At 40.1% G+C, this 26,706-nt stretch overlaps 1 protein-coding gene and 1 non-coding gene across 3 annotated transcripts in view; one reads left to right on the top strand and one right to left on the bottom strand.

Moving 5' to 3' along the window:
* The window catches only part of SEMA5A (semaphorin 5A), a 417,613-nt gene that overhangs the window by 34,520 nt on the left and 356,387 nt on the right, over nt 1–26,706 (top strand). The window contains exon 1 of one of the 2 annotated variants that reach the window (XM_054193348.1): nt 26,623–26,641. The exons of the other annotated variant lie outside the window; for it this stretch is intronic. The gene's annotated coding sequence lies outside the window, so the exon portion shown is untranslated. Of the gene's footprint in view, nt 1–26,622; nt 26,642–26,706 lie in introns of those variants that run through there. 2 annotated transcript variants of the gene reach the window in all.
* Nucleotides 22,358–22,426, bottom strand: LOC128906430 (small nucleolar RNA SNORD123). The gene has a single exon (XR_008465174.1). It is a non-coding gene; the product is annotated as a small nucleolar RNA SNORD123 (small nucleolar RNA).

The following is a 26,706-nucleotide window of genomic DNA, read 5'->3' as shown; positions in this document are numbered from 1 at the left end:
AGTAAATACTACCTATTTGCCATTGTTTAGGCTATGCTATCATAGACTCAGTGAGTTTAATGGCAGAAGGAAGCATTGGATTACACTGGCTGGCCTCCTGTATATCCTGTTACACTTGTCAATAATCTAGAAGGCCCAGAGCTGTGAGTCCGTGTTGTGCGTGAAACAGAAGCTTTTCCACGCACAATAAATCCAGTTCACTAGGTTCACCTTCTGCATGAAAAGCAGGGGGGGGTGATGTGCATCAGTTTCGTGAAACTTACCACAATCGAGTGTCAGAACACTCTTTGCAATGCAGTCCCCACCCCCTGATGAGCCTGTGCCGTAAGATGGCCCCATATTGCCACCCATTCTATTTCACCATCTTCCCCGTCTATTGATCGGAAAAACCCATGTCTGAGGAACTTTACAGTTGACTAGGATATTAGGTAAAAGCTGTGCCTACTTTCTCTTTTGAATTTGTCTGACGTGGGATTCTGCCCACTGGTGCACCTTTTTTTCCCCTTTAGTTTCAGCGCCCCATTAGTATTCACTAATTTTTCCACAATAAAGATAGGTGTACTGTGAGCAAGTTGCCTTTCATTTTTCACCTGTAATGAAGTGACAGTTTGAATTATCAAAGAACCTTTTCCCACAAACTACAGAATGTTTTTGTGGCTCTTGATCATCTTGAATTCTCAAAGCCCTTTTTAAAATACAAATATCGACACTGGCTGTGTTATCTGAATTCTGGTTTCACTAAAGTTGCGGCCAGAAGTAATTTCAGCCTGCTACAACTGATCACTGCTTTCTGCTATCTTTATCTGTCCTTTTGGCATAGTATGATGTTGGGAGTTATTGCTGAGCTTTTGTGCTCTCTCCCACAAGAGTGATCTGATGTCACTCATTAGCCAGATGACTTAGTATGAAAACGCATCTTGTTTGAATGTCCCTTTCAGATGTGAGCGTGTGATTCGGTTTGCTCGGTATGATGAACCACTCTTCATTTTGTGTTCAGCAGCTTTCCTAGCCAACACTATGAGCCAGCTGTCATCCAGTCAACACTTGCTACTCTGTTCATATGACATTTCATTAGGTGAAGCATGGGCCAAAGAGACCTCCCATGTTCTAGCAATCACGGCAGAGCATGCATGCACCTACCTACCCTATACCATGCAAACGTTACCTATTGTTATTTATCTTTTTGCTGATTTTTGTTTCATCTATTACAACAGTTGCCAGTATAAAGTTTAACAATGTGAAGCGAGGTAGTTTTGCAGTGCTTTCCTGGCAATTCTCTTAGGGAAAGGATGTTCCCTGCTATTCCCAGAGATTTCTAGATATCTCTGTCTCTTGTTAGATGTTTCTCAGTAAGCTCTTTTTTGCTTGATAAAATATGCACAAAATGATACTGTGTAGCACTGGCCCTTTCGTTAGTATGTCAGATGGCACTAAATAAAATGTCTTACAGTGTTCTATGTTTATGAGAGCTCGGCAGTTATCTCCACTCCCCAAACTTTTATCTTCTTAAAGTACAATATGAGACCTGGGTAGGGCGATACTCCATAAAAACCCCCTAAACTCTCTCCTTCAAGACTCATCAGTGCTCTCTCCTTACTTGCTCTGGCATCAATGTCATATACAGTAGCCTATTGTAGCATAGCTCATAGACTTTAACAACGCAAAAGGGAAGTTTATTTTTGCTCTATACACTGTGGAATGATGGATTTGTTACCCTTTGTATTAACGTTTTCTAATCCTTTCTTTTATTTTGCTGGGAAATTAATAAAAATTATACAGAGAAGAAATGTAACTTACTGACAGGAAGCTTGAAGTCCTCTTGTATGTGCTACTCTAAAATTGTAGCTAATTACTGTGTTGAGTACTGTAGCAAGCACTGTAATGCTTCAGAAATATCCTGCATGTGTTTCTGGTTGCTTGATGTGCAACAGGCAGCTTTTAGGAGAATCAGCGCAGAAACTATACAGGCACACGAGAAGCCAGCGTTTGTCTCATCCTGCTGTGAAATGTTGTGATTTAAAATCAATGCAGCTTACAAAAAGCATTCCCATAACAATTACCAGCTGCATAACACCCTTTGCTCTGTATTGTCCGAGACATACGTTACTTACGTTACAGGTAAATGTTCATTTTCCTATGTAGATAAGTATCTCATCAGAGCAAAAGATAGCCTACTTGAAGCAGACAAGTATCTTGTTCATCCAGAAAGGCTGGGAAGAACTAGCTTTGCAATCTGCAGCTGTCAAAGGTACCAGCAGTAGAATGCTCGGATGACAAAAGGGCACGTGTTGATCTTTACTTCAGCAATATCCTCTGTAGTTCCTACTACAGACATTTTTATGATGTGGTGCATGCCACCTTCGGATAGTGCATGAAAAGCTGGATGAACACGTGGCTTGCTTTCTTGTCTACTTTTCTAGCCAGGAGAAGCTGAATGGATTTGAATGTAGATGAGAACCTTTATAGAAAATCCCCTCTGTGAAGGACAATGCTCTTCCAATACCTCTGTTAAAGATCTCCGTCAGCTAGTTCTTAATCAATAGTGTGTGCATAAGGTGGGATTTGGCCTTTATAAAAAAAAAAAATAATATTCAATTTGCATTTGAAATTAGTGCAATACATCAAGCATTTTCTTATGCCACCTTTTCCCACTTGGATCATTGTATTGTGCTTTGTAGTGAAGGGAGATTAAACACTTCTTTTGAACATCGGTTTGGAAGGGGTCCTTGTGTTTGAGCTCTAGATTAATATGCTGTCTGTCCTGTTGAAAAAGTATGAGAGCCATGCAGCAGCTGTGGCAAGATCAGCATCAGGGAAGAGTCACAACAGGATTGAGACAGACAGCTCATTATCCCAGCACAGCGGCAAAACCCTTCTCCAGCATTCTGAGGTAGCACAGAAAGGGAAGGGGAAGTGACGATCCCTCTGAAATTTGGCTATTAACTCCCATATGGACTTTATGAGCTGCTATTAAGAGAAGGACTTGCCTCAGAGGAACTTGGTCCCCTGGAGTGAGGTGCTGATGAAATGCATGGAGCTCTTTGGGAACTTCTCTTTGCATAGGGCCTCATTTACACAACAGAAAGAACCTGTAGCTGATGGAGGCTCAGCAGCATGCTGGTAAGCCATACTGCATGCTGCCTGGCTGCAGCTGCAGACACAGGCAAACTCCCATCAGTGCTCCATCAGATATGACACCTGAGACCTGTTACTGAAAGGTGCCGAGCAGATGGTGACCATGGTTTGGGTATTTCAGGCTCCGATGCTGACCTCCATCCAGTGCACATGTAGCAGTCCCTGTTGTTGGAGTCAGTTGCTAGCCATGTGTTACGCTTGTGTAAGTTGGTTAAGAGGGGAGATTCACTTTAAATTACTTTATTAGACCTGATTCCATTGTACGTGAACAGGTGAAAAGACACAAATGTTTACATGAAGGAATAAATGTATTTTCCCTTGGTAAAGGAAATTCATGCAGCCGGTTCCACTGATGGGGTAGCAATGAAATATGCAATAGATTTACAGCAAAATAAAACAATCCTATGATCTTGAATCAAAGAAGCATAACTCAACAGTTAAATGTCCTCATTTGTGAGTCTATTGTATGCTATTTACATCAACAAAACATAAACCTTGCAAATTTTGCAAGCTTATGAAAAATCCCTTCTCTGATATAAGGCAATTATACAGTATGAACTGAGGTTTGGAATTCCTCTATTGTCTGTATAGATGGTTGCTATTGCTTGTTTTGGCAAGTAAGAGAGATGGAGGTGGTCCAAGTACTTGGGCATATGTTCTGGGTCATTGAATATATTTCAGAGAAGCTTGGCCACAACTAAATAATATAGGTGATTTTCTTATTTACATAAAAATAAGAAATGTTGCTCCCCTGGGAGCAACCCCCTCCACTCACTTGTATGCAGCTTTCTCAGAGATGCTGGTCTTATGGCTTGGACGTGAAATATGGTAGCACAGGAGTATCTGATACTTGGTCCTCATCAACAGGCAGGAAAATGGGAAAATGTGGAGTGGGCCAAAGAATTTGGCATTTGTGCTCTGGACATGCCAAGCATCAGTTTTTAGCTGGAGGACTAGGGATGAGAAAGTTTTACATATTTTTCAGGTATATCACAGTCTTGTAATAATCACAACACCTTCCTTTTCCTAATCTGGTGTAAATCTGGTGTAATTGGTTAAAATTGTCCAAGGTAACCTGGCCAGTTTTACATGATGTGTGCAACCTACACCACTAGCAGAGGAGTGGCCATAACTTTTGAAGGTGATGGTGACAAGTGGCTGGGAGAGAAGAACCTCTTCTACAGGCACCACTAATTGGAAGAGGATGTCTATCTGCTAAGATTGGGTTTGCACTAGATCATCCTTGTGTCACAGGCTTATCTTTTCCTATATATACTCCTTTCTCAGACCCTGCTTCTTACACCCTCTAGCTTATGATGGTGAGTAATATTTCTTTCTATGTATTTTCATATATGTAGTGGGTGGGGCTATGTGTAATCACTAGGAAGTGCCTTCTGGGCACTGCTATACTGCACCAGATCATTTGTGTGTTATGCTTATTTTTCAAAATAACTAGTGAAATCTGAGTTCATCAGAAAGACAATTTATCTTATCTACTGAATGTCCTGTAGGCCAGAAATCAGACTGTCTTTAAAATCTTTCTATATGATTCTATAAAAATGACAAGCAAGTCTAACTCTTAGACCTATTTAGTGCAGGGACTTAAACTGTTTCATTTGAAACAGCAAGTATTTGTCCAGATTGAAAAAAACAAACAAACAAAAAAAAACAACAGAAGGCAAAGCAAAAAAAACCAAACCAAAAACCAAACCAAACCAAACCAAACCCCAGCAATCTGTATTCCCTAAGTCGATATCAGAACAAAAATTGGCTCAGTGACTGAGCTGTCAGTGCTGAACTCAGTGATAAAGTATCTAAGCTTTAAAGCTCCTGCTCTCTGAACAGATGCTATTAACTTTGCAGAAGGACCTTTTTTGACCTTTGTTTTGATGACTCAGAATCTGTGGTTCTTCTATAAGTGCTCATCTGTATGGAAACCACTCTAGCTACATGTGGGCCACTGTATACCACACTGAAGTCTTCAAACAGTACTGTTGATTGGCCCAAGTGTATGATCAGTAATAGAAGTTCTTTCAGCCCTTCGTGCAACGAGGATGTAAAAGAAAGAGTGACAGCAGTTATCTAACTCCCTCACACTGCCTCTGAATGTCTGCTCATCTGTAGTTCATTCTGTAACCTGTCCTTCTCAAGCCAGTTGGAATTAATCCCTTGTAAAATCTACCAATTTTCATTCTGATTTTATTTAAAAATATTTCTCAGCATATTTCACATCACAGTGATTTCAAAAGTTGGATTCAAAACACGAGAGGCTCATCCTCCTCCCAGAGGGGGAGAGCTTCAGTCCACATTGTTTTAAGAAAAAACACTCAGCTGCTCCACCTGTCAGTCATCCTTTTCCTGGAGAAGGAAATATGGACACTCACAACAAAATGAGATTGCTCTCTGAAAGCAAAAAGTAAGAACTTGAAGGTTTTCTATCTCTGATTTCTATGATCTGTCTCTTGCTGTCAGCAAGGATGTAGCTCTCAAGGCAGACAAGAGCAAGGAACTGGACCAACTTGGTTCTTAGTGCTGAACTTCCTGCTCTGAGGTAGAGAAAGTGTAGAGGGGTTAAAAAAAAAAAAAAAAAAAAAAAAAAGAGAAAAAGAAAGGAAAAAAAAGGAAAAAGAAAAAAGAAAGATCCTGTTTGCCTATATTTCCTGATTGAAAACAGACGTCAAAATACCATTTTAGTAGGAACATCAGTGAAGCTTGTTCCTCAGCTAGCTCAGCTTTTAAGGGCACTCTAGTCCTTACATGTAATATAATTTCTTTATCCCTTTATATAGCAGTGGCAACACTGAAACAGGCTCTACATCATCGTCCCAAACTACAGTCATAATTCTAAAAATGATTGCAGTTAATTTATTGTTGGTGTAAATCATCTCCTCTTCAGTAGTATCCAGACTAAATGTACCTTTGAATTTACTAAGGTGCAGAAGCAAATTTACTTCCCACTTTATCTGCAGGATACTGCTAATTAAAATAACCTAATAATCCTGTGGCCTCAGTTTCAAGAACTCTCAGATAAGTTTTTAGAGACTGAGACGATGAACACCCAATAAACAAAAAAGATACAGATCTTGAATCATGAGGTCATACACTGCAGCTTCTCCCAAGAAGCCTTCACCTTTATCATCATGACATCAGTACACACTGTTCTGCTCTTACATTGCTCCCAATTGATCTCAGAACTTTGCAAGAGGTGACATCTATAGTTGGTACTGCCCCAAAGACTGAAAAATCAATGATCGGGGTAAAGGGCCATCAATCAACAATCCATTTAGGTCCTGCAGACAAGGTAGTGATGTTTATTAGAGAAGACATCTTGAAGTCATTCAAAAAGGACACCAGCTACTACCATTCCAGATGCTAAGAAAGCTAAACAGCTTTTTCTAATGACAGCTGTTCCCAGGGATAAAGAACTCCAAAAGCCAGATTAAAATAAGTAAAGTAAGTACTCCACTATTTCAGTCCAACTGTGCCTAGCAAACTAACATTATTATGTAAATACTGCTTACTGACAGAACAAAGCATCTGCCTTTGTAAACAGATTTCAGTGTCAAGCTAAATTATAAAAGGCTAAATTTTCTGAAGTATATCTAAGTTTCCATGAGTAACGCTGGAAGTTTGGTCCTCACAATTACTGATTTTTCCATATAATTTGCTATAATGATTGTAATGATGAAGGGTTCATGAAAAATTCTAAAGAGAGGAGAACTCAGTGGATGTTTTTCTCTTTTGAAGGCACAAACCTCTTAAACAACCGAACACACTGACATGCGAAGTCCTAGGAAGAATATCTGCCTAAATATATTGTGGTCTTTTGGTGGAAGCCCTTCAAATACTGGGGTCAGACAGCTACAGAGTACCTATGCATTTGCAGTGATAACCAACCGATTATGCTTTAAGAAAATAATTTTCTTTTCCTTTTAAAAAGCTAACATCATTTACAAATGCAACCAATTTATGATATAACCAAGATAGCCCAAGGTTGATACGTTGAAGAAAAGTGACAGTTCTTTCCAAACGCTGTCTTCAGATATCATCTTTACCTTTTGGGCTAGGCTAAGTTTGGGCTACAATAATCATTAGTCAGGCCCTAGAAGTAATCTCTTTCGGGTATTCTCAGCAATTACAGATTCTTTTTGTGGCTTTTCTCATCCTTTTCATGGATGTCTTTCATGAATAGCATGTGAAGAAAAATATAGCCTTGCTTTATTGGATATCTGATTGATAAGAATCATCTTTGGAAATCAAGGGAAAAGTCTACTACTGACAATTAATTTCTCCAAAACAAAAATAAAAGTATTTTTTTCTGTCTTTGACTGAGAAAACTGGATTGCCTCAGACTTAAGATGGTAACTTTCCTTTCCTTTATTTCTCTCTCTTTTTTTTAAAATCTTAAGGACACTTTTTAGCTTCCTTCAGGATGCATGCTTCCATACTGTGAGCTCTTTCTTTCCAATAAAGTGATTCACAGCACTGTGATTCACAGCAAAGTAATATTCAGATTTTCCCCAGTGCTAAGGATGTTTACAGAAAGTGATCATCAACTGGTTGTGCGTATGGAGTTAATGCAGTTATGTCTGTTCACTTACTCAAAGCTGTAGCTTTCAGGACAACGCTACAGTCCTTGAACTTCTGCTTTGTTACAAACAGCTGAATCGGATAAGAAAATGAAGCAAATTGTCACTCCCTGGAGCTCAAATTGACTGCAAATAGCAATTGCATACCTTCCAGAGGAGAGACTTCCAGTCCATCTGGATGGTCATCTGTAACCTCCAGATAAATCTGTCAGCCACAGATTTCAGACTGTTTCGGACTGTTACGCCACATGTCAGCTTGCACTTATGCAATGCCTGAAGCCAGACGTCACTCTGCTCCATTACAGAGCTGGCAAAGGTTGGTATATCAAGCTGTGGAATGTCAAACAGTATGTCTCCTGTCTCAGCTTAAACCAAGGATGTTTGTAAAGATGCAACTTCCTCACAAAACCTCTGTTGCTCGTTTATATAAAGGACTGCTCACTGGGACCATTGGATGATCCTTGGTATATGAACCCAGATGGAGATGATACATAATGTGGAAAGCAAGCAAATGAGGGTAACCTGGAGGACATTCCTTCTTCCTTTAAAGATTTCCATTGACCAGATATTCCCAGACATCTCTAAGTCATTATATGAACAAGTATGGAAGAGCCCATTTGTTATTTTCCCAACCAATGGCTGGCAACTATTTATAAGTTGGTTTTTTTTCAGGAGACAATCTCTCACCAGTCTTAAATGCTCTCTTTCATGGTATATACTTGGATCAATGTTTCAATGGTGAATAAGTCCAGTTAAAGACTTATTCACCAGCAAAAAAAGACCTCAGATTCTTTTTTCTTGTTTCTGGAGAAAGAGTCTAATATCAGAATGTTTGCAAATATCAGGAATGAGGCCTCATGCATGAGTTTCCTCTGATCCCCTACTCAGAGTACAAGAAAAAACAGAAAGAATTAAACTATGTTGATCCTAATAGCTTCTACTTGTCTGAGGCAGTTGTACTTAATGGATTTCTTGCAATTCATCTCAACCTCTATAAACAAGAGCAGAATATGTAACTTGAGACGAAAAAGATATAACCCTGAGCCTTCATTGCTTGAGAAAATCTCAACAGTGCAGTGTGAATCGGGCTGTAACACCAACCACTTAATCAGGAAACGTCTATCAAGAAGTCCTAGGGTGTATAGTAGGTGGGGCTGGTACCTCCCTCCTTATGAGTAGATTCTTCCTTAATGCTCTAACAGTAAAGCTTCTGGAGATGTGTATATGTTTAAGTGAAGTTACTTGCTGGATAACCCATGCTAACTCCTCAACAGCTTATTCTTACTGTCTTTTTTCCTAATTACTAGTAATCTTTGAGATGCAGGGTACCTAATGTACAGTTGCTTTTATCAGCAAAGTATATGTGTTTGCTTCTAGAAACCACAGCACCTAACCTTGGAGAAGTAGGTTTTGGGTTTATGTCACTACTTGTTCATACAATTGTAAAGGGACCTGTATGTGTGTAGAAGCAAGTATTACAGCCTGAGGAATAATAAAAAAGCATTGGTAATGGAAATTATATGAAACTGTGAAGAGAAAAACGGGATAAGTAGGTTTAGGCTTTTAAGTTCTCAAGGCAGGATAGAAACCACAAATGACTTAAAATATTTACCCAATATTCAAGGATTAAGGAAACATTTAGGATTCAATACAAACAAACCCCGGCATTTTTAACATAGAAAATGGACAAAGTCAGACTAGCAGAATTGCCTAGAAGGCCTGAGTGATTGAAAACTTAATTGATAACTTATGTACTAGTCTCCATACAATATGAGAAAACAGGTGGTCTTTTCAGCAAGAAGAGAGAAACTGACTTCACTAAAAAGGACTTCACTTTTATTTGAAAAGCGATGGTGTACAACCTATTGAGGATACGCAGGCCAGGAAACATCTGGTTCTGTCCTTCTGACATATTTTATGAAGTCTGCCAACATCATTTATATATAATTATACTAGTTTTAGCAGGACTACTGCCTCTGCAACTCTAATGAGAAAAAATATGTTGCAATGTTGGCAGACGTTTGTGCTTTTCTAAACTTTCTAAACGACAACGTTTGTGCAAGATCCTAGCTGAGGAATTTATTTGCTGGGTAGGATCGGTTCAGCTTCCATATGGTACAATATAACTATTAATTTTGTTACCATTATTGTTCTCAGGACACCCAAGCACAGCTCAGGCGCTCACTACAGATAAAGAGGATATTGTCCGTCCATAACAAAGGGTACAAAAAAATAAGACAAACCAGCATGTACAAGGAGATTATGGGACAATGCCAATCAAATGGACTTGTCTCCCACGCACTAGCAGATCAATCATTATCAGTTGGTTTTTTTGAGGGGGATTTTTAGGCACTACAGTGAAGAGGTCAGCACGAAGCGGGGCATGGAAGAGAAAAGCCTTAAGTTATGCATGTCTGTGGGGAGTTCCATGTCGGCTTGAAGGGTAGCATTTTTGAACAAATAAGCAGATGGGCAATACGTGGACTAATTAAAGCTTGAACCTCATCCCTGGATAATAAATGAAAAATGATGCACAGAATGACAATTAGCTGTCAATGTCTTCGAAAATGATTTTGGTTTTTTTGTTTATTGTGAGGGGAACTGTCAAAAATGCAAAGAGCTGCATGAGCTAATCGAACCGGTGGGTTTTGAAGACAGTCTTGGCAGCAGTATATAAATAGATATGCCTGGGACACAAATGCCTTTTTCAGGGCCAAGATGTTACAGTAAGTGAGCTGTAAAATAACTGTGACCTTAATGAGAATTTTAACAGCATGAGTGGATGAAAAAGGCCAAGTTTTAGAGATGGTTCTGTGGGCATCTCAGAGAGTCTAAATTAAACCTGGCGCCCAGGTTACGGGTGTTTGAGACTGACGGGACGGGAAGAGTCTTTTAAGAATCCGGAGAAGAGGCAGGGAAGAGACAGCTTGAAGGTGAGACTGAGAGCTCTGTTTTAGCTATACTGAACTTGAGACGGCAGCCAGGCACTCCCGAGGGCATGTCAGCAAGGCATGCCTTGATCTCACCCAATGAAGGTAATGTTTTCGGGAAGAGAAGAGAGGTCTGGAATGAAGCAGTATCTGAGATCCTTCAGATAAAGATGATAATGGGTTTTGTAGGTGACAGGAAACCAGGAGGGAATCAGGAAGAGAAGAACAAGAACTACTGAAAGTGTAGAAAATGTGACCTATAAGAAAATGATGAAGGAATTGGTATTTTTTGATTGAAAAAAAAAAAAAAAGAAGTATGATTACTCTCTACATAAGCAGTACAGATAGGTGAAAAATGGGGAAAATCAACTGCTCTCCATTGCAGTTAGGAAAAGAAGGCATTGGTTTATGGTGTTACAAGGGCTATTTAGGTAAAAGAGCACAAAAAACCTGTAATAATACAGGTAGCAATGCATGAAGTCTGTGGTGCCCTCTCGACTGGATTTTTTTAGGGACAGATACACACCTGCCAAGAAAAGCAAGTATCAAGTCTAGGTACGGGTTACTTTGCCAAGGGCTGGGAAGATGGTTCTAGTGCTATCTTGCAGTCTTTTCCAAGTTTCCACAAACTCAAAAATCCATGAAAAATCTCAGAATGGGAGACCTAACATGTATTCTCCACCCTTTAAAATATTCATATGCACCCAGTATTATATATGTTTGTTTCACTGATATTTAACACTTCTTCACATCTAATATGATTTGAAAGGCTCGCCACCCCGTGTGCCTGTGGCCTCCCTGTGCTGGCTTCGTTCTGGGAGCGCCCGGGCCAGGGGGCTGGCACCCCTACATAGTCACTGCCCGACAAACAGCCCCTGCGGGGTCACGGGGCTGGGGGAGGGCAGCTGCAGCTCCCGGACTTTGATTGGGAAGCAGGGAGGAGGAGGCAGGCTGTGATAGGAAATCTTAAAAAAATAGCCCCAGGGGAGGTGCTCCCACTTACCAGCATTGACCTAACCCTGATGAAAATCCTGGGATGCTGACAACTGGCTGTGATGCCCTTTCTTGCCCAAGGAAGCCTGGTGCCATCAACCTGAGGAGCTAGAGGGAAATGAGAGGGTGATAGTGACACCAGAGAAAAGGGGTAGACTTTAGTAGGCTTTCTTGAATAGCAATGTTTTACAAGTATTATTATTAATGAGACTTTTCTGTATGTTTTGTGCTGTAAATATTGGTATTAGTGTAACTGGACTCATTTTGTGCTGTAAATATTGGTATTAGTGTAACTGGACTCATAGTAACTTTTACTTATATTTTTACTAGATGATTAAGATAACAGTTAAGCTCACTATAAATGCTTACTTGCATGTACGTGGTGTGTTGCCTCTTCTCTTGCCTGTAAGTGCAATCTTTTCATAAGAAAGTTTGATGCCTTACTCTTAAATAGAATTGCTTAATTTATTCAATGCCCTGTTATATTAAAATTGACAGGGTACTTGATGGATAGGATACAAAGTTGTAATGCCGTATTTCAAAGACAGGAAATAGAAATTCTCTTAATATTAAAGAACTGTGACCCAGTCAGAGTATTTTTTGTGGTAGTGATATTTATGCAGAAAAACCTCTGTAGCCTAAAATAGTGGTTTTAATAGCCGTGTAAATTGGCGGAGGTAAATTGGTAAGCCAAAACTCTTCTACAGAAGCCACACTGAATTAAACTGATATAAGGAAATAACTTGTCTTAAAAGTCCAGCTCTGTCCTGTGGCTACTTGTTAAACATGGTCTTTGAATGCAGTATTCCCTCTCTTCTGTCTCCCAAGTAGCTACCTGTTCAACTTTTTTCTTAAATCTCTGCATAAAGGGGAAGGAAATGCAGTCAGCTATGAACCCGCTGCATGCACTGGGAGCGATGACTCAGCCACGCTTTCATACTCAGCATTAATTGAATCCCTGAAAATAGGAATTATCATAACATAGTCAGGTGCCTTGAAAGGATATTGATCCTAGTATTTGTTTGGTTTCAACTATATTCTGTTTTTTTCTCATTTTAACAACTTATGTTTCTCTTTTTGACTGCAAAGATTTCTTTTAATTTTTTTCAATGTATTCAGAAGCCAGAGAGGCATATTACATGAAGAATATAACTAAGCTTTTCCACAAAAGAGATATTTCTGCATCCACCTTTTTTTTCATCACAACCCCTCTTTTTAGTTTTCCTCATTTATCGCAGATAGTATTAATGGGGTCTTTGAAAAATGTATTTTTACATCAATTAACTATTACTATTATTTTTTTTGTTAAAATAAGGAATAAAAAGTAGGTGGAAATGCTGGCCAACCTATTATCTAGGAGATTTGTGTGTTTGAAATTTTAATCTCTTTAGCACATATTGACCAAAAGCATTAAATTCTTTACTGTGAGGGTGGTGAGGCACTGGAACAGGTCGCCCAGGGAAGTTGTGGATGTCCCATCCCTGGAGATGTTCAAGGCCAGGCTGGATGGGGCTTTGAGCAGCCTGGTCTAGTGGGAGGTGTCCCTGCCCAGGGCAGGGGGGCTGGAACTAGATGATCTTTAAGGTCCCTTCCAACCCGAACAATTGTGTGATTAAATCATGTATTCCTTCCATGTTTTAAATTGTGGCCAGTTATAGCTGTAACTAGATGCTGAAATGAGTTGCACTGATGCAAGCTGTGAGCTAGTTTGGTGCTATGCATTCACAATTAACTGTCATCGTATTTGCAGTTCCTAAGTAACCATAGCAGAGCTCTAGAAATAACTAGACTCACTATCTGACTGTTGTTTAAAACAGTTGAATGCCAGTTGGAATTTTGGCTTGGATTTTTTGGTTACATTGAGCTCAAAAAGTTCTTGTCAGTATTCAATACTGAATCTTAAAGTTATGGCTCAAAATGATCATTTTGAACTAAATTGGTAATAATCTCTTAGACTGATGCTGTTCATCAAGGAAATAATCCAAGCTGTAGAAAATTGTTTGGAAATCAAACCCTCTGTGTAAAGGTGGTAATCCTGACAATTTTTGTGGGGTTTTTTTCAAACTCTGTCTAAGATCAGGGTGGAATACTCTCTACATTTGTAGCTATAGCATTCTGTTGCATTTTGCTCAAGTACTTGTAATACTAATTTTTAGCATTTTTGTTTAATACAATCTGATGAAAATTCATCTGGTAGTCTTCATGTACTGCAAGAAGCACTTGAGCACATGCTGATGACACGGAATTATTTTGGGTAGCAAAGATGAAGAGCAACTACAAATTCTGCAGAAAGGCCTCGGAATGCAGTGTGAGTGTATGATAAGAGGGTAGACGAAATTCCACGTATGTAAGTGTAATGGGATGCACACGGAAGGACACAAGATGAACTTTGCATGAGCAGTGATGGATTCTGAACTTGCTGTTGTCAGGAACAAGATACTGGAGTTAAAATAGCTACTTTTGTGAAAGCATCAGCTCAGCTCCCAGTGGTGGTCAAAAAATAGAACTGAATGTTAGGAATTAGTAAAAAAGAGTAGAGAGCAACCCAGAGAACATCCTATTGCTTCTATATGAAGTTTAATGCTATATAAATCCATAACATGCCTAAGCCTAAAATGCTGTTTGCGGTTCTGATTCCTCCTATCTCAAAAACAATATAATGGAAGCGTCAAGGATACAAAAAAGTGGTGGCAAGGTGGCAAATCACTTCTCCTTGTGAACTATATAAATTAAGCAAGGCCTCTCCACCTAAAAGAAACTGGGAAGACAGAACATTGAGATTCAAAAAATTGTGTGAGATCTGCAGAAAGCAAATAAGGAACGATCAGTCACTGTGTCTTATGACACAATGACAACGGAAACTAGGTGGGAAGGTGTTAAAAACAAAGGGAATCTTTTCAACACATACCTCAGCCGTGGCATTCCTCATTCTAGGATACTGTGGATGCATAAAGTCAGTGATGGAATAAATTATGGAAATGTAGGTCTATGAAGGATGTATCAATGTACTAAAATCCTGTATTACTGGATGTCTTTAAATCATAAATCACTGACGGCCAGCTCTATGTTTGCCTTGCTAAACTCTTTCTTAAGCATTTGATATGGGTGGCCACCAGAGACAGGATACTTAGGCTAGACCGACCATTGCCCTAATTCCAGCTCTTACACTAAAGAATCTGAGTGCTCTGAGTGGAGGGACTATCTGAATACTGTTTGGGAAAGGATGGGTGGATTTCAGGCACAGTACTGAGAAAACATTTTATTACTTGGTTGACACAATGAAGGGTACCATATTTTTGCTTTGTCCCTTTTCCTTACACTTTGCTTTTTTTGTATCTTACTGTTTTTCCTCATCTGCTTGCTTTTAATCTCTGCTTCTCTTTCATTTCTTTTTCCTTCATACCAAACAATCCTCCCGCCCTAGGCACAAAATAGAAGTAAGCACTCACGTTAGTGAGTATATTCTGTGAAGCATTTACAGCTTTCCTTCTTTGTTCTTGACTTTCTATTGTGGAGCTGAGCTTAGCCTAGAGTCTGAGATTTTCCAGCTATCAGACAGGGTCAGGAGATGCTGTAGGGGGACATTTGTAGGGAGTTATGATTCTTGTTTAATGTGGTCCTCTGTTATTACTATTTGCAGAAGAACTTGCAGTACGTTGTACGCTTGTTCACACAGTGTTTAGAGATCAGCTTAAAAAGCGGTTCCAGAACAACAGCACTGTCCGAGCTATTGGTCCACCATCAGTGGCTGACACCATGGTGGGATCCTGGAGATGTCAGCCTTGTTTGCACTGGAGCGTTATGCTTCCACTACGTTTTCAGTGTTACGCTAGCAATAGCAAACTTTTGGAGGGATAAAAATGTTTCTGTTTTGATCCAGACACTGGTGCAAGGCTCTTGGGTTTCTCCAAGGTGGAGCTTTTCTAATAAGGTCACATTGAATTGAACTAACACAAACAAGTGGGGCATTGATGGATTTTCAGAAACGGTGTGCTGATTCCTTTTAAGTGGGTGGAATTGTAGTCAGTCTATGGCAAGCTCCATTGAAAATCCAATATTTAATTCTTGTTATCCTCTCATTATTCTTTTTAGAAAATGTTTTAAGTGATGTATAGATACAGAGCACAATGTTTTCCCCCTTCTCTATTCTGAAATAATCAAAAGGACTTCTGTAAAAGACAGGGAATGTTTTTGAAATGAGACATGGGATGTTAATTTTTCCTCCACTCCTCTGCCTTGGCATTGGAATAGTAATTCATTGGCAAGTTAGAACATTCTCTTTTAGCTCCCATTGACCCAAACTAGTTTGAGCCCACAAGCCATCAGTCTTTCTTCATTTACCCTTCCTTCCTTGAGGCCATTGCTATTGATTTTACAACAAGCAGGGTCTGGTATCGTCAAACCCAGCTGTACACATGCTGAGTGATTGCTGTGACATAACAAATTACATTTTCCACAGGCTTTAGTCAAATGTGTTTTCATTTATAATCTTACCAGAAAAAAAACAATCAGTAGGACTTGTTCATTCCTTCAGCACTTTAATTTCAGTTACAGGGAAGGGAATTGTAAGAAAAAGGAGAAAATAAATACCAAGAAAAGACATATGTTTATTAGGTAACTAATTTCTGAGAAACTAAATGTACCCTTAAGGATATTTTAATTAGATATATTTAGACATTCCATTCCTAGGTCCTGGCAGTGTTGTGGGATTCTTAGATCTCTATATATGACCATAACATCTGAAAACCTATGGCTTTTTTCCCCCATCATATTTGAAGAGTTAATCTGTAACAACCTCCCCAGAAAATCATAGTGTGTAACTTTCTGTCAAATAGAAGGACCGTTATCAACTTTTTTGATATAATGGTAACACCCATTGGTAGATCCAAGCCAAACCGGAGTCCTGTCGTGCTAACCACTGAGTAAACGCACAGAGAGATAAACTCTTCTGTGGTTTCCTAAGGTATGATACTTATGGATGACAATGCAGTGTCAGCAGTAACCAGTCTTGTTGGGCTCTTAAATAGATCAAAAAAAGTATACTCTTGATGTTGCATAGTTATCAAACAGGATATACGTTAGTTATCTGTATTTTTGGATGAGTGATCTGAATTAGAGAAGTGAAAGCTATAATTTAAAATGAGAAGACACAATTCTGGTTTTCTTTCATGATCTCAACTAACAAACCCAAAGAGTATTTTTCCACCCTCTAAGTCTTTCCTCGCTGATTTCTTCAGTCATATTCACTATACAGAATATGCATTTGAATTTTGTTTTGTGTGTTTCTTCATAAAGAGTTCCAAGCAGAATGTACTTGATTCAGTCTTAAAGGGTACTCTTTCATGCTGTGTCACTTTTAAGACTTGCAGTGTACTGCAAGATGTCACTGAATACAGCAGGAACTTTGAGCTTTATTTATTTACAGTATCTATTAGTTTTCCTCTAATTGCAAATCCCATTGGTATGCAAGAAAATGTAGGCACTTCATTTCCTTAAAAGGCTTTTGCTTTTATCAACCTAGAAATGATATAACCCATTCTTGCTCCCAGTAAAATCAGAAAAAAATCTTTGCCAAGGATTTGCTGTTGACCAAAACTTCAAAATGTTTACAGATGTTCTTACTGCATCTAGTGAGGAAGAAAGATCCCGTTGAGTCAGCCAAGTGGGAGGCTCTTCCTGACAATCTGCTGTAAAGAATGTCCAGACATTCCTGATGGCAGTTCCGTGCCTGCTGACCCTGGGAACATCAACCATTAAACATTGAGTTAGAAGTGTTTGGAAGTTATGTTACTCTTGTCGTTTCCTCAGCTGTTGTGAAATAAAATTATATGAACAGCAGTATTCTAACCTTTCACGTTGCTTTTGGTCACAGCAGCAGAATGAAAGAATTTATGACCATAAAGAACTTTTCCAGTTCATATGCTTTTTGCCTCAAACAATAGAACATCTCTCCAGTTCCCTCTCTAAAAGAAAAAAAAACCTAACAACGTGAATAGTTTAGAAAACCAGTCGTTAATGCATGTAGACCAAACCTGAGTTCCTGAACTACCTGAACCAGTAAAAAGGTAACAAACTTGAACCATCTGATATGTCTTTAGGAGATGGTCTGTGCTTAATTCCTCCAAGAGAGATGACTTACTGAGACCACTTCTTTTTAAAAAGAAGAGTATGTAAATGTGGCTGTCCTATACAAATATCTAGGCCTCGTTGCCCCTCCTTTTACAGCAGTGCTTCACAAATCAGAAGGAAAATCAGGTGAATTAAATAAACATTCAAAGAGCAAAGACGCAAAGAACATATTTGCTGGTTTTTTATTACACTTTGGGTGTATATGCAAATATTTGCATTGTTGCTCTAATTTGAGAAAACTTATAGATCTAACTAAAAAACCCCACAACAAAGAAGTTGCTTTATGAAAATACAATGCCAGGATTTAAAAAACCTTCTTTTTCTATCCTGGTTGCCTACAATGATGATTAAGCTGTCAGTCAATCTCTAATAGTCTTTGAAATCACTGAACAGTCCCATCTGGACTACAGAGCACATTTTTGACCCCTGCCAGCCTCTTGGAGGCAGTGTGCATGGTAGCTAGTGGTCACCAGTAGTCCACTGGTCAAAGAGCCAGCACTCAGTATCGAGCTCATGCATGGTCATCACAGTTGTACCCTGCCCGGCTGGGGGCGTTAGGCTGGGAGGGCAGGAGGCCAGAAGACACAGGGAGAACAGCAAGAACATGGGGGATGGATGAGCAGAGTTCACACATTTCCCAGTGTATGGAAAGCAGGAGGACCTGAGACATAAGACTCAGCCTTGGGAAATCAGGCTTCAACAGATTTTTTCACAGAGCTGCTTGTTTCCACATGCAGCTGCTATGACATTGTCTTTGCTCCTGTCTCATGGAGAAATCACTATGTAAAACTCTCCCAGAACCTGATGCTAATGAATATGTGTCAGATTTTTATTTTTTTCCTAGATGATTTCCTTCTATGCATACACACTTTGGAACAAACGTGTCTCTTCTTTTGTGCTAGTTATCCACTTTTACGAAGTGCTCAAAATGAATGCGTTTGGGAATATTTTTCTTCAGATCAGTCCTTAACTTTAGAATTAGTTCTTGTCTTGTGGTCCAAGTTTCTGTGTCTTTGGGGCATAAAGCATAGCCTAGTTTTGTGAAAAGTCAAGAATGTCGGCAGGCATGGAGGCTTTGGGCTGCAGTTGGATCAAAGTTTTTTTTTTTTCTCCTTTTTTTCTTGAGATAATTAAAGGTTTTTTCCACTTGTTGAGTAAGTCCTATTATTAACACTCCTTTCGGTAGTAGAAGGAATTGATTATTAGAATATAGCCACGTAGCTCCTATGTATTTCTTCCTTTACTCACTCTTGTCTTTTAAATTAGAATCTCTGTCCACAGCTGCCAAACCCGATCGAAATAGGGCATTTTTATGCAAATTATTTCAGTAACAGTTTTGTCATGCTACAACTACTTTTAAAATTTTAGCCTTCATAATCTTTGTAAACATATGGCTGACGGAAGAACCAACAGCGACGAGTCTTATTTTGTTTACGTAGCAGCATCAGCGCACACCCCACCCCACCTCGCAGACCCTCAGCTTCTGCTCTGAATTGAGGATGTCCGTTAGAGACAAGAGGTACTTCAAGGCATGTGGACGTTATAGTCTTGGGTCTCCTTTTGGTGTCTTCCGGTAGCATTTAAAGCACGATGGTGGACTGACTTACAAGGTTAACATTGTTTTCATTTTCTTCCTCTAACCTGATCTCTTTTATGAACACCCAAGTCTTACTATGCAATAAAAATCCTCAGTAATCTAAGTGTAACTGGGTCTAACTGCAAAAAAAAAAAAAAAAAAGCTCTTGCTCTTTGATAGTATGTCTGGACATCCCCTCTCCTGATAAGCTTTTTGTAGTGAGGCTTATTTTCTGAAACGTCAGGTTTGGAAAATCAAATTTTGGCTTCTTGGAGCTGACTCGGGCTAGGTTTTCTGCTCTTCAGCAAAATCTCTTACATGTTTTCATGTGTCCAGCCAAAACTACGAATAATTAACCCGCTATATTTTTAAGGGAACAGTTTTTATTAAGTAAAATACAAAGAAAACTATAAAACCACTTTGAATATCATACTTGTGATTGAAATAATTTCAATAATTACCACTGTTTCAGGCTACAGAAAGCAATAAGGGGGACACAAATTTAATAATTGGACTTAGAGCAAACATCGGACATTAGCAGAATGTTAAGGGCAGTAAGTTAAACACTCAAATGTTAGGTAGTACCACAATATGGATCACCGAGCGCACATTAATTCCATCTTCCTCTAATCTACTGCTTCCTACTTTTATTCATCAAGGAACATGGGCTCCCTTATACCCTGAACTGACATAGTCACAATGCAGGCTGATTTATGCACATTTGAATGAAAAAAACCCCAACTTACAGTAGAAAATAAGTTGTATGCTTTTAAATGGACTGCCTGCAATAAACAGATGCGCTATATTTTGACAGGAAAGTTCACAGCTGTCTGGGAAATGGTGGGATCCCTTTGTTTTGAGCATCGCTTTGAGGCAGAGCACTGGATGAAGGCTAAAGGCGCGACTGCAGAGTTCAGCTCATCGGGGTTTGCACATATTTTTGGTGCTGCTCATTGGTGACTTTTGAAAAATATTAAAAAAATGACGCTTGTGTCCTGTACGGGAGGGATTTGGGGCAGTGATCAGATGCAAACCAGGGTATTAACAACAGTATGATGCGAGTCCAATATCCACGGTTCCCAATTCACAGCCCACAGCATCTGCTCTTACAAACAACACTTGGCAGGGGGATCTCCCTCACGTATGTTTGACACTTAACATGTTTGACCTTGATCAGAGACAGGCAGAACAGAGCTGCTAAATCCACAAGTGCCACCTGTGATGCACAAACACTTTGCAGGGCTGTGGGCTGGGCTCCCTTTCAAGTCTAGGGCGACGTAGGTACCTCCTTACACTCCTATCGCTCTAGTCTGACGTGACTTAGACTAATGACGGGACAGAAGACCAGACTGTGAGGCGGGTGTTTAGAGTATCCAAGTAAAATCAGCAAAGTAAATAAATTCAGAAGGGTTTTGATCTTTTTTGATTTTAGTTTCTCAGTGATGAACACTCATTAGTTTTAATTTATTTTCTCTATTGTCTTTGCCTAATACTGCTTCTATCGCCACTTTCAAGTTGTTAAGCATTTTGGTTTTTTAACGATTCCAGACTAAAAAGACTGGTTGTAAATAACACCATCTAGTTTTTTTCCTAACAGGCAACTGAACACCGTGTAGGAACCAGTGCAGAAAATACCACTTGAATTGGACTTGTAACTTTTATTGCTGATAAATGATCTGATCTGATAGGGAAGGTATGCTGGAAAAATGAATTTATTATAATACATCAGGCATCTTACTAAGCTCCTGACTGTCTTACTTCCTACGTAAACCCTCTTGACAATTACTTCTAGCTTATTGTGTTCACTGTGAGTCTTGGAGAGTGAAAGGGCAGAGGGTGAGTGAGAACTTGGTCACATGAATATGCTGCCTGCGTTTAACTAAAGGGGTAAATGAACTCTCATTAAAGACAGCCAGTGAAACTCTTCATAGGAAAAGCCTTTCCTGATTAGTCTTTTTTTGGTCATTTCTACTTAATTTACATGCATTGTTTTAGTGGATCTAAGATATGCCCAAAAGCAAACCAAGAATGTTCACACAGGGGTTTGCTCTAATTTAGCTAAATCACTTTTTAAAAGTGACTTAGGGGGTTGGCCTACTTGGAGAATTTACTATGAAATTCTTGTGCACAGACAACTCCACCATCACTACCCGTTCCATATGCCTCACTGCCTGCTCAGTGCGCTTTCCCGGGGTTAACTTGATTTAGAGCTCCTAATGCCAGAAGAGTGTCACAGAAACGTTGCCCAAGTATTAGGACTACCCAGCCAGTTACGATTTCTTCTAATCCTAGGAAGGCAGGAGTTAGGCCAAGTATCCTCTCTACACACATATCCCCAAAAAGGCCATCACAAAAGCCTGAACTCTACGTGAGCTGCATATCTTGTGCTTTAGACCATTTGGCAGTGAGAAGGTCATATGTATGTACTCTTTATCCAAATTCCACTTGTACTGCTGGGTGATGTAGTAGCACAGGAATCCAATGATTCAGCATTGGATTCAGCATTCAACCTGCAGACAGAGAGAAGCAACTAATATATTGCTAATATACAGCCTGGCTTACTTTAACAAGGCGTCTTAGGACTAACAACCAAAAAGTTAAAACTTAAATTAGTATATATAAAGAAAGTTGTGTGAGGCAGCAGAATACATTATCATCCAAAGCAGAGGGAAAAACATGCTAATATTTTTATGTATTAATTTAAAAATTCTGTGAATCTCGATACAAATTTAATAGGAATCATGGTTTGTTACTTTTCAGAATTTCAGTCCATATTCTGACCTATTTAAGAGAGCAGACCTGTTAATATTTCCTATTATTTCTACTCCTCAAATTTTTTGACTGGATTTCTCCAAGGCATTCTTCATTCTCACTCCTGTCTTCCTCTTCATTTTGAATGTATCAGTTCAAGGAAGTGGCTGAAAGATATAAAAACACACACAGAAATTGATTGACTGCAGGTATTCATTGTAAAATATTCCTTTTTTTCCTGGAGGAGATATGAAGGTGAATCAGGAAATGGATGGCTTTTTCAGATCATATGAATCTGTACCCAAGAATTCATCACTTTCACCAAATATCCGACTACTTTTAGGGACTTGAAGTTAGACAGCCCTTATTTAAAGCTCATGTAACAGCTTCTTTAACTGCCTTATCTGTCAGAGACCGTAATGAAAAGAAAGAGGCAATTAGTAAAAATCAGCTCATAGATTTACAAATGCAAGTGCGCATTTATTTATATTATGTAGTTTTGTCAAAAATATCACCTAAGCATTCATAAAATTAAACCATTTTGTTTGTAAAGAGCCTAAATCATACAAATACCATGAGAAATACTTTATTCTCCCTTTTGATCACAAACGGTAAATATAAACTCATCAGAAGAACATCTAGCTCTCAAAAGCCAAGTAGTTTAGAATCTCATCTTGCCGTTCCTAATGCACGGATATTACAGATACTGGTCGGTGTAACCTTTAAATACAGCACGTAATGCGAGACAATAATTTGACAGAATACAGGAGACAGTCTGTAACTCTGACATTTATTTCCCTGGGATTTACAGCAAGTATTGCAATGGTGTCTTTTGCTAAAACAATTAAAAGTTTGCTCAGTCTGAACTTGTGTCTGCTACCGGGATGGGCACTACTGGGGATATACAGCTACAGCCTTGCGCGTCCTGCTTTTTAATGGGATGCTTCCCTACCAGAACCATCTGAGGTACAGATGACATTCAAATAAGGATGACAATCAAATATGGCAGTCACGATGATCCAGCCTTGGATCGACTTTGCTCGATGCAGGTGGGAATGCTGAGGACTCACACAACTCAAATGCAGCAGATCAAATACTTTCCTGAATCTCAATGGGAAAGAAACAGCGATGTAGACCTGATGAATAGGTCTCTCAGGGAGGTCACGTAAGCCAGATACCAGACTGCACAAACTCTCTGTTCTTTAGCATTGGCTCAAGAAAGGGAGGTTGTTCACATGCACCATGCTCCTGGCTGGTCTGCTCTGGAAAGTTTCTGGTCACCAGGAGGGTTTCTCCTGAGTAACAGATGATGTGGTTGAAAAAACAAAGCAGGCAATTAACTGTGAGATTTCAAAGTTTTTCCCTGCGTGTTTCTCATGAATTAAACAGAAATAACTAATGTTTTCAGTGGAGTGAAAAAAGCAAAATGCAATGGAAATAAAGCCTTTGAACTCTGTCATTGTGAAGCAAGCGAGGTCTCTTCCCTATGATGGAAGCATAGCTCAAGGCTCAGTTTTACTGAAGCTAATTCCTCCTTCTTTTTTTTAATTTTTTTTTTCCTTTCTTTTTCCTTTTAACCTAACTTAAACTTTGGGCTTACAGTATCTGACTTTGTTTTTCTAAATGATGAAAGACAGACATACGATCCAAGGTGCTTTTGACGGGTAATGTGAAGACAAGCCTTCCCTTACACCATGGCTTTCCGACCTAAACAGATGGAAATTCACCCCCCTTCCCTGCTTTCTAACACTCCTTATATCCTGCCACCACAGGGAGGAGCTGAAATCTGGCTTCCCACCAAACTGGCCAAAAGCCTGAAGGTGCTGTGCAACCTTTCCTCTTCCAACTGCCGTACCTTCCCGCTTTCACATCCCTTGGCATGCTTGGCTTCATTTTGTTGGAAGGAGGGATCAAGAATTAGTAACAGTGAGAAATATAATGACAGGCAAATACAGGGCAGAGGAGGAAGAGATCTGTACTGGAAGGAAGGCTGGATGGAACTGGGACTGGATCCTCCGAGGGTTTTTTTTCCTTCTTTAAATCAGATAGTAGGGCTTCTCCTGCTCCTTTCTCTCCTACTCTCAGCCTAATACTTCTAGATTATGCTAGGATATCCTTATTTATTTTGCTTATAGTAACACACAGAGGCTTACCCTGGGATCGAGACACCACTGTGCAAGGTACCTGTACAGACCCCAGAACCCCTCAGCCACTACTTGCAGGAGTATGTCTGGGAATTGCTTTGCCTAAAATGGCTCCTCTCACTCGCTCAACTCATCAGACTTAACTTTACACTCAGACACAGCACAGAGTAACACGTAACATTAAATAATGTTACATTTTTGCAGCTTTATTTCAAATATGGTTAATATCAGGCCAGTTTCATGCACCTTTGCCCATGAGCTTCTCAGAATGAAATAAAATGAAACAGAATTAATCATTGACGTGATTGTTGTTCTTCCATGGGATTGGTACTTAGCTATAAAGCACATGACTTAAAACCCCTGGGGATGATACAGAGAAAGTATGATTTCAGTGGAATTTTGCTTAGGATGTACTGTACATCATTAATCCAGTATCATATAAAGCTATAAAAGTCTTTTTTTATTTTCTTATTTTTAAAATTTTTTACATGTGTGCCCATTGTTTCATAGACAAACTGCAGATGAATTGTTAGGGGCTAAAATGGTACATCAATCGAAGTGCTAAAATTTTGACCTTTTTTTACTGGCTGTTGTTTTTGCATACAAAGTGCTTACTTTTCCGAGATAAAGTATGGCTGCTTGGGTATTTTTTTTTTCCACAGCAGTTGGAAAAACAAGTAGACCTCCTCTTTAAAAAGAAGTAGTCTAAAGCTGTTGTAATAGGTGGTGATACATACAAAGCATGGGACTTGCTGATGCACACAGATACATCTTAAAAATACTCCAAGTCAATGGGGTCCATACGTGAATCATCCTATATCTGCAGTCACTTTGATGGCAATTTTTAGGCATAAAATGGATTTTTTTATTTTCTATACAAGTATTTTCTGGAGATAAGGAAATTTCACAGGAAAGTGATCCTACGTAAATATGCATTACATTGGTGTCTTAGAAAACTGTATTGTTACAAATAAGGAAACATCCTTGACTGTCAGGGTTACATGACTGTAATGGAAAAAAAGTTTGGCTTTTAGTATTTTCTTTTGTGGTTTGGTTGAGGTTGGGTTTTTTTTTTCCCTAATACCAAGAAGCAAACAGAAAGAATGTTCCAAATTCCAGAGCTTCATTTTTAAAGATAATTTCAAACTTTCATTAAAGTTTCTCCTTGAACAAGTTTCTTTTATAACACAGCCAAAGTCACATTCGCCCTTGAGCTGGATGTTTCAAGGCAATTTGGATTTGCAACATTTTGGCTTGCAGATAAATTTTGATTCTGGTTGTTTTAATTAAGTATATTTTTATAGGATTACTCTCGCATGGATCAATTCCATGGTTTTGTTTGTTTTAATAAACTCTCATTGCTTTTAGTCTTGTGCAAACAACGCAAGTCAGTTTTTGCTGCGGTTTGGTAGTAAGAAACGTGCAAATGCTGCCATAAAAGAAAAAAAAAAAACAAACCAACCCACACCAACTTTGATGGAATTCATTACAATACATGCACGAACAAAAATAACCTCCTGCTTTAACACAGATGGGCTGGCTAAACACAAAAGCACGCGTCGAAAACCCCGTCAGCGCGGAAACGCAGCCGTACGTACCTGGGGGAAGATGCTTGCGCGCCTCGGCCGCGCACTGCCACGTCTCACCGCCCCGCTCCCGCCGCGGGACCTTTATAGGGAACTCTCCCAGGGCCTAAAAATAAACTTTCGGGGCTGACACGTCGACCCGTGCCGGGAGGGGAGGGGAGAGGAGGAGAGGGGGGCGGAGAGGGACTCGCCGCAGGCTTTTTACGTGGTCGCGAAAAATGTCAGCAGCCGCGCTCCTCCGCGACGAGCCGCGCAGCGCAGCGCGGGGGCTGGCGGCTCGCCCGGACAGCTCAGCGGGACGGGGACGGGGACGGGGTTGGGGTTGGGGTTGTGCGTCTCCGCGCCGGCCACAGTCAGAGGCCCGGGGACGGGACGCGGGGATCTGGCTCGCCGGAGGGCGCCGTGTGCGGGGGAGCCGGCTGGGTGCAGCCTCCGCACAGGCGGGCGCTCCCGTTCCCCTCCCGTCCCGGGGCAGCCGCTGGCGCCCGGCTCCCCTTCGCCTCCTCTAGCCCGGATCCGGCGGCGCCTTCACCTGGCCCCGGAGTCCCGGGCACCGGCGCTGCGTCTGCTCCCGCCCCCCCACCCCCAGCATCCCGCGGGAGCCCCTGCGGACCCCGGTACCCGCAGAGCTGCCCCTCGCTCGCCGCCTCTCCCCCTTCTCCCTCCCTCTTTCCCTCCTTCCCTCCCGCTGTCGCCCTGCCGCAGCTCGCCAGGATTTGTTGTGCTTAGTTGTACCGGCGCTGGGGCGGCCCTGCTCAGATCTGATTGCGAGGAGAAGCCTCGGGTCATGTTTTTTTTTTGGGCTGCGGTAAGTAAAGAAAAAAAATACGTATGTACAAAAATAAAATAAAAACCAAAATAGCCCAAACCCCA

This window comes from Rissa tridactyla, chromosome 2 (assembly GCF_028500815.1).
Source record: "Rissa tridactyla isolate bRisTri1 chromosome 2, bRisTri1.patW.cur.20221130, whole genome shotgun sequence".
In the NCBI taxonomy this organism is placed as follows: domain Eukaryota; kingdom Metazoa; phylum Chordata; class Aves; order Charadriiformes; family Laridae; genus Rissa; species Rissa tridactyla.
Note: the sequence above shows the minus strand (reverse complement) of the source record. Positions and strands in the feature narration are given on the sequence as shown.